Source organism: Phocoena sinus, chromosome 7, assembly GCF_008692025.1.
Source record: "Phocoena sinus isolate mPhoSin1 chromosome 7, mPhoSin1.pri, whole genome shotgun sequence".
In the NCBI taxonomy this organism is placed as follows: Eukaryota; Metazoa; Chordata; class Mammalia; order Artiodactyla; family Phocoenidae; genus Phocoena; species Phocoena sinus.
In genome coordinates this window covers 34,748,415-34,765,021 of record NC_045769.1, presented here as the reverse complement: position 1 = coordinate 34,765,021, position 16,607 = coordinate 34,748,415, and the positions used below count along the sequence as shown (strand labels likewise).

The window sequence follows — 16,607 nt, the reverse complement described above, 5'->3', positions numbered from 1 at the left end:
CCAGTCTGCTTTGTCATTCTTTAAAAAAAAAAAAAGTGTCTCCAGCCATATCAGATTTGGTTTGGAATACTTGGGGGGTTGAGCACTGGCAGCAGTCCATTCTGCAAATAGCAGACAGCCAGCGTATATTTGAACAAATGGGTATGTTCTAATAGTTTTTTTTTAAGTTTTAAAATTGTGATAAAATTTGCCATCTTGTTTTTAAGTGGTCAGTGACATAAAATATATTAATAATGTTATGCTACCATCACCACCATCCGTCTCCATAACTCTTTTCATCTTTTAAAACTGAAAGTCTATGCCCATTAATTAATAACGCCTCATTCTGCCTTCCCCTCAGCCTCTGGCAACCATCATTCTAATTTCCGTCTCTGTGATTTTTGACTACTCTAAGTACCTCATATAAGTAGAATCATTCAGAATCTGTCTTTTTGTGACTGGCTTATTTCATTTCACATAATGTCCTCAAGGTTCATCTGTGTTGCGTGGGTCAGAATTTCCTTTCTTTTTAAGGCTGAATAATATTCCATTTTATGTACATACCACATTTTGCTTATCCATTCATTCATTGATGGACACTTGGGTTGCTTCCACATTTTAGCTGTTGTGAATAATACTGCTATGAACATAGGTGTACTCTAACAGTTTTTTTTTTTTTTGACTGCACCTTGCGACATGTGGGATCTTAGTTTCCCGATCAGGGATTGAACCCGTGCCCCCTTCCATGGAAGCACGGAGTCTTAACAACTGGACCACCAAAGAAGTCCCCAGATTTTTATTTTTAATTTTTAAAATATTTTTAACAATATTTATTTATTTGGCTGTGTCAGGTCTTAGTTGCAGCACGTGAGATCTTCATTGCAGCATGTGGAATCTTTCCTTGCGGTGTGTGGGCTTCTCTCTAGTTGTGGCGTTCAGACTCCAGAGCGTGTGGGCTCAGTATTTGTGGCACACGGGCTCTCTAGTTGTGGTGCATGGGCTCTAGAGCGCACAGGCTCAGTAGTTGCAGTGCACGCACTTAGTTGCCCCGTGGCATGTGGGATCTTTAGTTCCCTGACCAGGGATCGAAACTGCATCCCCTGCATTGGAAGGCTGGACCACCAAGGAAGTCCCCAGATTTTTTTAAAATAAATTTATTTATTTTTGGCTGCACTGGGTCTTCATTGCTGTGCGTGGGCTTTCTCTAGTTGCAGAGAGCCGGGGCTACTCTTCGTTGCAGTACACTGGCTTCTTATTGCGGTGGCTTCTCTTGTTGCGGAGCACGGGCTGTAGGTGCGTGGGCTTCAGTAGTTGTGGCTCGCGGGCTCTAGAGCACAGGCTCAGTAGAGCATTCTTTTCAAATGAACATGGAACATTTACCACAACAGACTATATTCTGGGCCATAAAACTATATTTAAGAGGATTGAAACAACACAAAGTATATTCTTAGACCATGAAGAAATTAGACTAAAAATAACATCTGAAAAATCTACAAGTATTTGGAAATTGGACAGCACACTTGTAAATACCCTCTGCTCAAAAAAGTATAGGTATATTAGAAAATACTTTAACTGAACAAAATGAAAACACAAATAGCAAAATTTGTGACATGCAGCAATAAGATTGATCTCTAGCTAGACTGATGAGAAAAAAGACACAAATTAGGAATACTAGTAATGAAAGAAGAGACATCACTACAGATCCCTTAGAGACATTAAAACAACAATGAAACAATATTTATTGGCAACTTTATGCAAATAAACTTTGATGAAATTGGCTACATCCTTATGAGACAAACTACCAAAACTCACTAAAGAAGTAAATAACCTGAATAGTCATATATATATTAAAGAAATTGAATCTCTGGTTAATTGTAAATTCATTTGCTGGGTTAGGTAGCGAAAAGATGGAAAGCGCAGTGCTTCATACATTAATAGAGAATAACAGTAGTTTTGTTCTCAAATCTTAGAATTGATTTTTCTTATCCATCTATATTTTCTGGAAGCAAGCAGTAAAGTTTTCGTTATATTTTAATTTGAAAATTATTGCCTGCATACCTTAGGAGTTGCAAAGCATACAAACGACTGTCAGCTGTTGCCATTACTTGAACTAGAACCAATTAAATGTGATACTCGTTATTAAAATGACCAAAGTACATTTGAGAGTAATGCTAATTATGTGTCTGCTAGCCTCATGAATAAACACTGTAGATGATTATTAAAAGGGTTATTAGCCCTTTTCTGTATGTTGGCCAAGTTCATAGTAAAGTAACAAAACCTAAGATGGCATAGCTAGTGAGTTCTAGAGTTAGATTTGAATCCAGGTTGGACTCCACAGCCCATAGTTACCACTAAATTATGTTACCTATCATGTTGTATCTGATAACTACCATAAGATGCCATAAAATTAACGTTTTGGATCTTTTCTCAGCGCTACTTTCTAATTACGCTTGAAATAAACAGTAGGGATTTAAAAAAATCTAAAATATGGCATGTAATATTTTATGACAAAGAAAATAATGAATACAGTCATTTTACTGTATACTTGTACTTCGAAGGGAACTTTGTTTTGATACACCTAATGAAACATATTTAGACATTTTTTTAAAGTAACATGAGGACTTTGGAGAGACAAGTTGGCACAGAAAATGTGTACAAAGACAAAACCATGGAAAGAATAAGAATTTATCCAAGTGGGCAATTAATATGATGGAAGAAACAAATTAGAAGAAAAAAAAGGAAAAGAAGGGGTTGTAGGATTATGGACCTGATGAAAGCAGCAGAGACAAGCAGAACTTGCACAATAGGATGTATTTACAATCATCCACTCGCTGCTTCAATCAAATATAGACCTTAATGATACTGTGGAAAGGAAGGTACTTTACATTGGGTTTTAACACAGTCTACATATTAACATAAATTTGTTTAAGTTTGGAGAGAGAGGTCATTGGCAAGGCTTGCTTGGTTAGGGACTAGATAAAACTATTCCAGTAGAAATAAATTGAGTCTTACCCTTCATTCTTCTCTTTCTCTTCCCTATCACTGATCATATTTGTCATTTTTCTTTTTAAAAATGTGGGTATCAGAGACTAGACAGACATTTTCTAACACGGTGGTTCCCCAAATGGGATACACACAACTCATGGGATGTGCGAGACTATGCATTGGTGTGAGAAGAGAATAAACTTAAACATATTTATTTTCATGTTTAATAAAAATGAATTCAATTTTGCTAATGTTTAACGTACAGACAGTGGGGTTTTCCCTTATTTGGTGGCTACCAAGTGATCACATAGAATTGTTGGTAACTAAGGTATCCTGAGGGGAAAGTGGGAGTTCTGCCCTCCAAAGGGGAGAACAAAGGGACTTTTCAGTGGATTGCTACAGATTGTACTTTATATGTACTTGGTTCTTGGAATTTATTATCTACTAGTTTTACTAAACTAAACTTCATGGAGTGAGTAAGTGCCTTAAAAAGATTTTTTACAAAGAAGCTGCTAATAGTGATATGCATGAACAAGCAAACAAGAAGAAAATAAGTTATGAACTCTTCATCAGCAACATTACCAGGTAAATTACAATGAGCTAACCATGAAAAAAAGTCAACCAAAAAAAAAAAAGATCAAAATATGGATTGGACCCACTGTTAGTACAATAAACCTTGCCCTAAGAGTATATAAATCTGATATATTAACTAATGATGGCATGTAGTCCTTTTTTTTTTTTTTTTTTTTTTTTTTTTTTTGCGGTACGCGGGCCTCTCACTGTTGTGGCCCCTCCCGTTGCGGAGCACAGGCTCCGGGCGCGCAGGCTCAGCAGCCATGGCTCACGGGGCCAGCCGCTCTGCGGCACGCGGGATCTTCCCGGGCCAGGGCACGAACCCGTGTCCCCTGCATCGGCAGGCGGACTCTCAACCACTGTGCCACCAGGGAAGCCCCAGTCCTTTTTTAAAAATATGTATTTATTTATTTGGCTACTCGGGTCTTAGCTGAGGCACGCAGGATCTTCGTTATCACGTGTGGGATGTTTGTTGCAGCATGTGGGATCTTTACTTGTGGCATGTGGAATCTTTAGTTGCTGGCATGCTGGCTCTTAGTTGTGGCATGTGGAATCTAGTTCCCTGACCAGGAATTGAACTCGGGCCCCCTGCATTGGGGGTGTGGAGTCTTAACCTCTGGACCACCAGGGAAGTCCCCATGTAGTCTTCATGATTAGGAAAACATTTAAAATTATGTTTGACAAAAATTACTAAAATCGGGGACTTCCCTGGTGGTCCAGCTATTAAGGCTCTGTGCTTCCACTGCAGGGGGCCTGGGTTCCATCCCTGGTCTGAGAACTAAGATCCCACATGCCGAGCGGTAAGGCCAAAAAAATTACTAAAATTGACTGTAGTGACGGTACACATATCTGTGAATATAATAATAACCACTGAATTAAACACTTAAAAAAATTATGTTTAATCTTTGTGTTACCCTTAATTTCTATATTTGTGTATTCTTAATGTCGATGATAATAGTTACATATTACATATAAAATGTTAAGACAAAGACGGGGATTTAATGTACTTTCTCCTCAGAGTATTCAGCTGTCATTAAAAAATAGCATTCAGAGGACTCATCAGATTAAAAAAAATTTTTTATGTATAGTTTATTATATAAAACCTGGGTAGTTTAGCACCAAAAATTAAATGTTATTTCGTGATGGCCTCTCACTCAGTTGGCAACATGAGTTTCAAAATTTGATATAATCCTCATGGATCCTCAGAATCTTTAGAATTTCAAGTTATTCAAATTAAACAGCTATACTATTGAGAGTAGAATCGTCCACTTGTGTCCTAATTTGCCTCAATATCAGTTAGCAGAGAGAAATGGGGTGGTTTTTTTGCTTTCCTTTTTATTTTTGTTTGGGGTCAGAAAATCAGCTTCAGGAACTCAGAAACTAGACCACACAATGGAAATTGCATTGCCTGCCAATAATTATATTAAAAAGGATCTATTGCAGAGTGTTATTTTAACACATATGTTATATATAAAATATATATTATATACTTTATTTTTATATAGTATTACATTTATCATATATTATAAATATAATATTCAAAATGCTTAACTCATTAAATTATTAGATGCCATATATTGTGTTAGATTGAATTAACTTTGACACATATAACAATTTAAAACTGGCTTTAGCTGTTTAAAAACAACAACAACAAAATTCCTTGTCTCAAGGTCTGTATATTTTTCTGTTGAATCTCACATAAAAAAAAAAAAAAAAAAAAACTCTTGAAATGTGGCCCCAAGTTACAAAACTACCTAAAAAGGATTGCTAAAGACTTATGTTTCTGGAAATCCATTGCAAAATAAGAACACTAAGTACATTTAAGATGTAAATCAGAAGATTTTGTGCCATTTGGAAAAGTCATATATTTTCATTTTGTGTTTTAAAACTGAAAGAATAATTCTTAATAATGTTCCAAAGACTGCCCTGCAAAGCAAATTATGACTAGAAAGAAATATTTCACGTTTAGGTTTTTACCAGAGTATTTGTAAATTATTAATTAAATCTCATTATAAATAAAGCATTTAATACCCCATGCAAATGTTCCACCTACTTTAATTTTAATTGCTCAGTTCCCAAACTGAATTTGGAAATAATAACAGCATTTAACTTGCCTTTTCCTGCTGACTTGATAATTAACCAAACATCTTTCTAAATGTACTTATTTTAAATACATTGGTCAGACATTTTTACTTATTGTAGAAGAGCAAAGGGATTTAAAAAAAATCTTTACATTACACATTTGAATGAATGACACAGTTAAGTGAATGTTTTGTGATTATAGCTCTTCTTGTGTTACATGTATGATATATTTTATTTCATTTATTCTCTATTGCTACAAAATTTCCTGGGAAATACTGCTCAGGGACATAGTACTGAAGGCCAACTCTGTGGTTCACAGTAACCATGGCAATAGCTGTCCTAAAAATAAAGAGTCCCTGTATCAGCACAGATGGAATCATCTTACTGAGGAAGAATCAGGTTCACAGGCAGTGGTATCACCTGGACCTGGGAATCCCATGTGATAGTAACATGAGGGTTTAATACAGATAGAAAAGTTTAAAATTAGATCTTATATTTAGACCAGGATTTCTAGTGAAACATAATTAAAAATTAAAACCGTTGGAACTATGTAAGTTCCAACAAGGAAACATGTCACAATTCATGTATTTAACAATACAGGGAGACTTCCCTGGTGGTCCAGTGGGTAAGACTCCGCACTCCCAATGCAGGGGGCCCGGGTTCAATCCCTGGTCGAGGAACTAGATCCCACATGCATGCCGCAACTAAAGATCTCGCATGCCACAACTAAACATGCCGCAACGAAGATCCCGTGTGCTGCAAGTAAGACCTGGCACAGCCAAAATAAATATAACAAATAAATAAATAAATATTTTTTAAAAATACAGAGATTAAACTCAAGGTATTAATTCCTTCATTCATGGCTTATAAATGCTCCCTTATATTTGGCCTGGGTTTATCAGCAATTATAGTTCTAATAAATCAATTTCTACATTTATAAGTAAATGAAAGAAATTTTTACAGCCTTAAACCCTAAACATATTTCTATTATAGCACTAATCATAATGTGTCTTAATTATTCACTCAGTGTCTGACTCCTTCATTAAATCATGGCCTCCTTGAAGACAGGGACTGTACCTTTGTGATAGATGTTTAGGCAGTGTCTGTTGAATGAATGAATTCAAACTTAAAGATCTAGGGCTTCCCTGGTGGCACAGTGGTTAAGAATCTGCCTGCCAATTCAGGGGACATGGGTTCCAGCCCTGGTCCGGGAAGATCGCACGTGCCAGGGAGCAACTAAGCCCGTGCCAGGGAGCAACTACTGAGCCTGTGCTCTAGAGCCCATGGGCTACAGCTACTGAGCCTGAGCGCCATAACTACTGAAGCCCACGTGCGTAGAGCCTGAGCTCTGTAACAAGAGAAGCCACTGCAATGAGAAGCCTGCGCATCACAACAAAGAGTAGGCCCCACTCGCTGCAACTAGAGAAAGCAATGAAGACCCAACGCAGTCAAAAATAAATGAATAAAATAAATAAATGTATTAAAAAAAGTTTATATTAAGAAAACAAAATTAGAGATCTAAATATACAAGTGAGGTAATAGAGATGATTAGTCACAGATTAACACCTTATCTATGAATCAATAAAGGGTTAGTGGGAATGAAGGATTGGAGAGGGTCACATATTTTCCAATGTCTAAGAGACTTCATTCGTTCCAATTGCCTACAAGAAAACAGATCATTTACAAAAGGCCTGTGATGGTAACCTGGGCACATATTCCAGGACTGGGAGGCATTTCCCCAATCCCTTGGCGAGGATGTTAGAACTGAGCTAAGCCTAAGCTTTCTGACACATGCTATGTAACCTTCCCCTACTTGCTGATGAGTTGGTAATAAAAATACTAACCATCAGAGGTCAAGACTAATTTCTGGCAGCCGTTCCGCGGAGGGACGAGGCACAGCCGCGGAACCGCCGCCAGATTCGCTCTTTGTCCACGCCGCCTGTCGCGCCGGCCGTCGCGCCGCCCGCCCGCCCGCCAGCCCCGCGTCCGCCGCCGCCGCCGCCGCCGCCTGGGAGTGCAGGTGGAGACCATCTCCCCCGCAGACGGGCGCACGTTCCCGAAGCGCGGCCAGACCTGCGTGGTACACTACACCGGGATGCTTGAAGATGGAAAGAAATTCGATTCCTCCCGGGACAGAAACAAGCCCTTTAAGTTTGTGCTGGGTAAGCAGGAGGTGATCCGAGGCTGGGAAGAAGGGGTTGCCCAGATGAGCGTGGGTCAGAGAGCCAAGCTATCTCCCCAGACTATGCCTATGGCGCCACTCGGCACCCAGGCATCATCCCACCAAATGCCACTCTCGTCTTTGATGTGGAGCTTCTAAAACTGGAATGACAGGAATGGCCTCCTCCCTGATCTCCCCATTCTTGAATGTGCCATGGAAGGATCTGGCGCCTCCAGATGCGCACAGCGAGTCCGTAGGGAGCTTTTCCTGATGTTCCACTACGCTCTTCGTATAAACATCTTCCCTGACTGAATGTGTTCTGTCACCGTCTTTGCTCTTCCCCTTTCTCCTCGTATGTCTGTTGACCTGAACTATATGCCATAAACCTCAAGTTACCCATTTTAGTTTGTTTTCGTTTTGGGGTGAAGATTGAGTTTCAGTCCTTTGGATCTAGGTTTCCAGTTAAGTACTAGTCAAGTATTAACAGCACAAATAATGGGTTAACTTTAGAATAGGAATTGGTGTTGGGGGGAGTGCAAGAATCTTTATTTTATTTTATTTTTGGATGAAAGTTTTATCTATTATATATTAAACATTCTTGCTGCTGCGCTGCAAAGCCATAGCAGATTTGAGGCGCTTTTGAGGGCCGAATTATTCTCCAAGTTGAGAGATGTCCTCGGGTTGAATTAAAAGCCCTACCCAAAACTAAAGTGGGAAGGGGAGAGCCTTTGCCTCCACTGTCCCACCCCCACCCTCCCCTTAACCCTCTGCCTTTTGAAAGCAGATCATTTTCACTGAGATGTTGGACACTACAGGTGTGTGTCACCGGGCCAGCAGGGACCTCTGAAGCCTTCTTCATGGCCTGGCTTTTTTTTTTTTTTTTTTTTCCATCCTGTGGTTTTTCTAATGGATATTTAGGACTTTTGTAATCTCATAGCTATCCAGGCTCCACTTCCTAAATTTTAAGAACTTTAATCGAAAGTTAAATTGAAGGTGCTGTTTGTAGACACTTAACATCCATGAAAGCCCAGCCATCATGACAAATCCTTGAGTGTTGTCTTAAGAAAATGATGCTGGTCATCACAGCTTCAGCATCTCCTGCTTTTTGACGCTCAGCTCCCCCTGCTGATCTCAGAGTTTCCTGGCTTCTCCTTCCTCCCTCTCACCCTCTGCTGTCCTGTGTAGTGATTTGGTGGGAGAAATTGCCGCCTACTCGCCCACCCCTACCCCACCCCCTGCACTACATATGAGTTTCAAGTTTTATTATTGCAATAAAAGTGCTTTATGCTGGTTTTTCTCAAAAAAAAAAAGACTAATTTCTGCTAAATAAAACCAACCAATTACCCTATGGCTGTTGCATGCAATAAATATTTCTCATTCAGTACATTGGTCATTTTTTGTTTTGTTTTCTCAAGATTACAAGGAATATAACCCCTGCATGCAAATAAGGCATGCTTGCCCAACCTTCCTCCAAAGTCCAAGTCAAGAAGCCTCAGGGAGTTACAACTAGAAAAAAGACATCTCAGCTCCTTTTCTTCGAATTTTATTCATTAACTTAAATATTTAGCGAGCACCTCCTAGGTACCAGGGATCTTTATGGCACAAAGTATACATCAATGAACAAAACAGACGAATTTCTCTCCTCTTGGTACTTACATACAGGTGCAGGATTATCATTACTAATAGTGGGTCTATTCTCTACCTGGCAGGCACGAGAGACATTTTGTCCACATGCAGTATATTTTGCCAACCAAACTTTTTTTTTCCCTAAGACTATAAATCTGATATTGCAGTTTGTCAGTGAGTCTTGATTCTTGATAATGATCTTTCCCTCCCATAAACTGCTCAGAACTTTGTACCCTCCTAGTAAAATATATCTTGCCTTACCTTGTAACTCAGTTATTTTTATACTTGCCTTATTCTCTAGCACATTTTAAATTCTTGAAAATCTTACCTTGTTTATTCTTTTATCTCCTACACAGTGCCTTACACATGATAAATGTTCAACAAATGTTTAATTTGGACTAAATTCTGGTTTTTAAAATGGAGGCATAGTTAACATGCAACATTACATTAGTTTCAGGTGTACAACACAATGATTTGATATTTGTATATATTGTGAAGTGATCACCACAATGTCTAGTTCATATCCATCATCATACATAGACACAGAATTTTTTTCTTATGATGAGAACGTTTAAGATTTACTCTCTTGTGGACTTCCCTGGTGGTGCAGTGGTTAAGACTCTGCGCTCCCAATGCAGGAGCCTGGGTTTGATCCCTGGTCAGGCAACTAGATCCCACATGCATGCCGCAACTAAAAATTCACATGCCACAATTAAGGAGCTGGCAAGCTGCAACTAAGGAGCCTGCCTGCTGCAACTAAGACCCACTGCAACTAAATAAATTAAATAAATAAATAAATATTAAAAAATTTACTCTCTTAGCAGCTTTCAGATATACAATACAGTATTACTAACTCTAGTCACCATGCTGTATACCACATCCCCATGACTTATTTATTTGATAACTGGAAGTTTGTACCTTTGACTCCCTTCACCCATTTTCCCCCATCCCCCCACCCATTGCCTCTGGCAACCACCAATCTCTTCTCTGTATCTATGAGCTTGGCTGGTTTGTTTTTCTTTTTTTTTTCCTTTTTGAATTGCACGTGTAAGTGAGATCACATGGTATTTGTCTTTCTCTGTCTGACTTATTTCACTTAGCATAAAACCCTCAAGATCCATTTCTATTGTCACGAATGGCAAGATTTCATTCTTTTTTTATGACTGAATAATGTTCCATTGTACATATACATACCACGTTTTCTTTATTTATTCATCTGTCAATGGACACATATTATTTCTATATCTTGGCTTTTACAAATAATGCTGCAATGAACATGGAGGTGCAGGTATCTTTTCAAGTTAGTGTTTTTGTTTTCTTCGGATAAATACCCAGAAGTAGAATTGCTAGATGATAGAGTATTTCTATTTAAAAATTTCTGAGGAAACTCCACACTGTTTTCCATAGTGGCTGCACCAATTTACATTCCTACCATATGTGTAAGAGGGTTCCGTTTTCTCTCCATCCTTGGCAACACTTGTTATTTCTTGGTTTTTTGTTTGTTTGTTTTTGATAATAGCCATTCTAACAAGTGTGAGGTGATATCTCATTGTCTGATTTTCGTTCCCCTGATGATTAGTGATGTTGAGTATCTTTTCATGAACCTGTGGGCCATCTGTATGACTTCTTTGAAAAAACATCTATTCATTACTTCTGTTTTTTAACAAAGACTTTATCACAATTCTTATAATGAGTATAATTCTCATTTAAACTAGTTATACACAATTACACTACTTTCCTTTCACAGTGCTTTGTGAAAAGGAAACCTCAATAAATATTTGCCGAACAGAATTGAACATGTTTAAGTAATTTTACTTACTTAAAATTTTTTTAAATCAGTTCTTATGAGGACTGTAAATTCCTCTTTTGCCTAACCACCTAAAATCAATCCTTTAAAAAGGAAATAAAAGAGTAACTGAGGAAATAAAAATATAAGCATTAGATTTTTTAAAATTGTGGTATGGTTGCTTTATAATGTTGTGTTAGTTTCTCCTGTACAACAAAGTGAATCAGCTATATGTATGCATATATCCCCTCCTTCTTGGACCTCCCTGCCACCCACCTAGGTCACCACAGAGCACCAAGCTGAGCTCCCTGGGCTATACAGCAGGTTCCCACAAGCCATCTGTTTTATACATGGTAGTGTATATATGTCAGTCCCAATCTCCCAATTCATCCCAATTCCCCTTCCCCCCTCCCCCCTCTGTGTCCACACATCCATTCTCTACATCTGCATCTCTATTCCTGCCCTGTAAATAGGTTCATCTGTACCAATTTCCCTAGATTCCACATATATGCGTCAATATATATTTGTTTTTCTCTTTCTGACTTACTTCACTCTGTACGACAGACTCTAGGTCCATCCACCTCACTACAAATGGCCTGATTTCATTCCTTTTATGGCTGAGTAATATTCCTTTGTATATATGTGCCACATCTTCTTTATCCATTCATCTGTCGATGGACACTTAGGTTGCTTCCATGTTCTAGCTATTGTAAATAGAGCTGCAATAAGCATTGTGGTACATGACTCTTTTTGAATTGTGGTTTTCTCAGGGTATATGCCCAGTAGTGGGATTGCTAGGTCATATGGTAGTTCTATTTTTAGGCTTTAAGGAACCTCCATACTGTTCTCCATAGTGGCTGTATCAATTTACATTCCCACCAACAGTGCAAGAGGTTTCCCTTTTCTCCACACCCTCTCCAGCATTTATTGTTTGTAGATTTTTTTGATGGTGGCCATTCTGACTAGTGTGAGGTGATACCTCATTGTAGTTTTGATTTGCATTTCTCTAATAATTAGTGATATTGAGCAGCTTTTCTTATGCTTCTTGGCCATCTGTATGTCTTCTTTGGAGAAATGTCTATTTAGGTCTTCTGCCCATTTTTGGATTGGGTTATTTATTTATTTTTTGATATTGAGCTGCATGAGCTGTTTGTGTATTTTGGAGATTAATCCCTTGTCAGTTTCTTCATTTACAAATATTTTCTCCCATTCTGAGAGTTGTCTTTTTGTCTTATTTACAGTTTTCTTTGCTGTGCAAAAGCTTTTAAGTTTCATTAGGTCCTATTTGTTTATTTTTGTTTTTATTTTCATTACTCTAGGAGAGGGATCAAAAAAGATCTTGCTGTGATTTATGTCAAAGAGTGTTCTTCCTATGTTTTCCTCTAAGAGTTTTATAGTGTCTGGTCTTACATTTAGGTCTTGAATCCATTTTGAGTTTATTTTTGTGTATGGTGTTAGGGAGTGTTCTAATTTCATTCTTTTACATATAGCTCTCCAGTTTTCCCAGCACCACTTATTGAAGAGACTGTCTTTTCTCCATTGTGTATCCTTGCCTCCTTTGTCATAGATTAGGTGACCATAGGTGCATGGGTTTATCTCTGGGCTTTCTATCCTGTTCCATTGATCTATATTTCTGTTTTTGTGCCAGTACCATACTGACTTGATTACTACTGTAGCATTGTAGTATAGTCTGAAGTCAGGGAGCCTGATTCCTCCAGCTCTGTTTTTCTTTCTCAAGATTGTTTTAGCTATTTGGGGTCTTTTGTGTTTCCATATAAATTGTAAAATTTTGTGTTCTAATTCTGTGAAAAATGCCACTGGCAATTTGATAGGGATTCCATTGAATCTGTAGATTGCTTTGGGTAGTAAAGTCATTTTCAAAATACTGATTCTTCCAATCCAAGAACGTGGTATATCTGTCCATCTGTTTGTGTCATCTTTGATTCTTTCATCAGTTTTTTATAGTTTTCTGAGTACAGGTCTTTTGCCTCCTTAGGTAGGTTTATTCCTAGGTATATTATTTTTTTGTTGTTGCGATGGTAAATGGAATTGTTTCCTTAATTTCTCTTTGTGATATTTCATTGTTAGTGTATAGGAATGCAAAAGATTTCTGCGCATTAATTTTGTATCCTGCAATTTTACCAAATTCATTGATTAGCTCTAGTAGTTTTCTGGTGGCATTTTTAGGATTTTCTATGTATAGTATCATGTCATCTGCAAACAGTGACGATTTGGGTTTTTTTTAAAGATTAGGAAAGTAAGTTTTGTTTTTTGTGTTTTTTTGGCTGTGTTGGGTATTCATTGCTGCATGCGGGCTTGCTCTAGTTGCAGTGAGTGGGGGCTAGTCTTCATTGTGGTGCACAGGCTTCTCATTGTCGTGCCTTCTCCTGTTGAGGAGCATGGGCTCTAGGCACATGGGCTTCAGTAGTTGTGGCACGCAGGCTCAATAATTGTGGCTCACGGGCTCTAGAGCTCAGGCTCAGTAGTTGTGGAGCACAGGTTTAGTTGCTCCACAGCATGTGGGATCTTCCCAGACCAGGGATCGAACCCATGTCTCCTGCATTGGCAGGCAGATTCTTAACCACTGTGCCACCAGGGAAGTCCCAACAGTGACAATTTTACTTCTTCTTTTCCAATTCTTATTCCTTTTATTTCTTTTCCTTCTCTGATTGCTGTGGCTAGGACTTCCAAAACTATGTTGAATAAGAGTGGCGAGAGTGGACATCCTTGTCTTGTTCCTGATCTTAGAGGAAATGCTTTCAGTTTTTCACCATTGAGAATGATGTTTGCTGTGGGTTTGTCATATATGACCTTTATTATGTTGAGGTAGTTTGCCTCTATGCCTAATTTCTGGAGAGTTTTTATCATAAATTGGTGTTGAATTTTGTCAAAAGCTTTTAACCATCAGATTTTGAAAGTTTCATAATATGTCAGAAATCTTCATCTTGATCAAACTAGAGAATTTCACCCAATTTATGCATTCATCTCCTCTCTTTTTTTAAATCTACTTAAGCATTTACCATGCTTGCTTCATATATTACATCATTTCTTCCTTCTTTCCATTATCCTTCAAAGTCAATTGATTATTCTTGCTAAGTAATAATAAAGACCATAATAAAATGTATAATTCCAAAGAGTTACAAAAGCTAAAATAACAAAGTGGCCCACATTTGCAGATATGTAGTGGGTTTACGTGGCAGTCTGGGCTACGTGAGAGGTGGCCTGAGTATGTCAATCATAGAGTGGGGCTGACCTGGTCATGTAGATTAATAGGAAGCATTCTTGTCTGTGCTCAAGGTCCTATGGTCACCATAGGCCACAGGAGACACTGAGACATCTGTTTGCTAAGCCGTGAACCACAGAGATTTAGCTGCAATGCCACAAGCATTCCAAAGCTCAACATCAAGCAACTGTTTGAAGCCCCAGGCTGTTTTCTCTGATGTCCCACATTCCTTTTCACTCCCTGTCTTACTTACTGGAACCTAATTCCTGCCACAAACGTAGTAAGTCCCATTTCTTCAAGCCCTCAGCACAATGCTTATACTCAATTTACAATTTATCTCATTCTACTTTGCATGACTCTTATCTTGCCTCTAGATTAACTCCTTGAGACTAAGACTAGGTATTTTCATCTTTATCGTCTCACTACTCCCCTGTCATCCCATTGTAGGTCCAGATGGTCCAGATGTTCACCAAAATAAAAATAAAGTTGTGTTCCAGAACTTCTTTGGTTTTATCCTCCTTTGGGACCACTAGAGCTGCACCACCCATTCTGGTTTATTTTAGGGTTAAGCACATAAGCCACATATGACTACATAGACATGTAAGCATTGTTTATACAGCAGAAGGGTGTCCACGTGTTTTTTTTTTTTTTTTTTTTTTTTTTTTTGCGGTATGCGGGCCTCTCACTGTTGTGGCCTCTCCCATTGCGGAGCACAGGCTCCGGACGCGCAGGCCCAGCAGCCGTGGCTCACGGGCCCAGCCGCTCCGAGGCATGTGGGATCTTCCCGGACCGGGGCACGAACCCGTGTCCCCTGCATCGGCAGGCGGACTCTCAACCACTGCGCCACCAGGGAAGCCCTGTCCACGTGTTTTTAACGAAGAGCAATATGCTTAGAAATCCATGTGTGTAGAAGGCTAATTTTTTAATGGCAACTATAGAAGTCAGCACTTCCAAAAATTAATTTTTTCAGTAGTATAAAAGATGTCCAAAAATACTTTCTTCAACTTTATTTATACAAAAGTGCCCTGCTGTAGAGTTAGTATTTGTGCCAATAGCATTAGCAGTTATTGCTCAATTGTGACCGAGGCAGCAAGAATAATTACTTCTCATAAGGCATATTTGATGTGAGGATATATTTCAATTCAGGTTCCAAATTTATATGGCAAATGCTACTGAAATTCTCAACTTTCAACTTGATGAAACTTTCACAGCACCCAGGTGGATCCCAACATTGCCTGCTTAGAGTTTGGTCAGATGGTTAGAAAGTTTAAATTAATTCTGTAAATAGTTTTATTGAGATGTAATTGACATATAACATTGCATTTGTTTTAGGTGTACAACGTAATGATTTGGTATATGTATATATTACAAAATGATTACCAGAATAAGTTTAGTTAACATCCATCATCTCACATAGTTACACTTTTTTTCCTTGTGATGAGAACTTTTAAGACCTATTCCCTTAAAACTTCCTGGAAATTTTTCACAGGAAAACTGGTGGGAATGGCAGGTGGCCTATCTAGTATAGCTCCTGAGGACTGGGGTAGAGGGCATTTACCAAGTCAGGTCTGAAGAGTGTGCTGAAAGCAAGAGGCAGAAAATCCTGTCCAAATGGATTGTGCAATTACAAATAAGGTGTGCATAAATTAAAATTCAAGGGGATCGTCAAGCCAGGCAGGCAAAGAAAATAAACGGGACAATTCTGGACAGTAAATGACAGGCCATATGAATGAAAGCTGGTGACAGCTGGTATTGCCTGAGGCTGGATCTCACATTTTAGGGCTGATCTGATTCATTTAAAGAGTCTGGAATGGAGCAGACACTAAACTTCATATTCTGGCAAAGTTCCAGCAATACTGTGTCTGTAGTTCGGTCAGTTCCAGTCCAAATGGAAAGTTATGGGACAGATTGATCCGTCAGTCATTTCATATCAATGGTTTAAAGCAATTTATCATGTTATTTGGTATTATTTTATCCATCTTTCTTGTACTTGGGTTTCATTGAGTTTCTTTGATCTATGGGTTATAGTTTTTATCTAATTTGAAGTTTTCAGTCATTTTTTCTTCAAGTATTTTTTTCTGTCTCCCACACCCTTTTTTCAGAGACTCCAGTTACATGTATGTTAGGTTGCTTAAAGTTATATTACAGCTTCCCTGACACTGTTTTTTTTTTTATCTGTGTGTTTCATTTTA

General features: G+C 38.4%; 1 pseudogene; it reads left to right on the top strand.

Annotated features, from left to right (window-relative positions):
- The first annotated feature begins 7,605 nt into the window (after positions 1-7,605).
- On the top strand, positions 7,606-8,546 carry LOC116756479 (annotated as a pseudogene).
- The last annotated feature ends 8,061 nt before the right edge of the window (positions 8,547-16,607 follow it).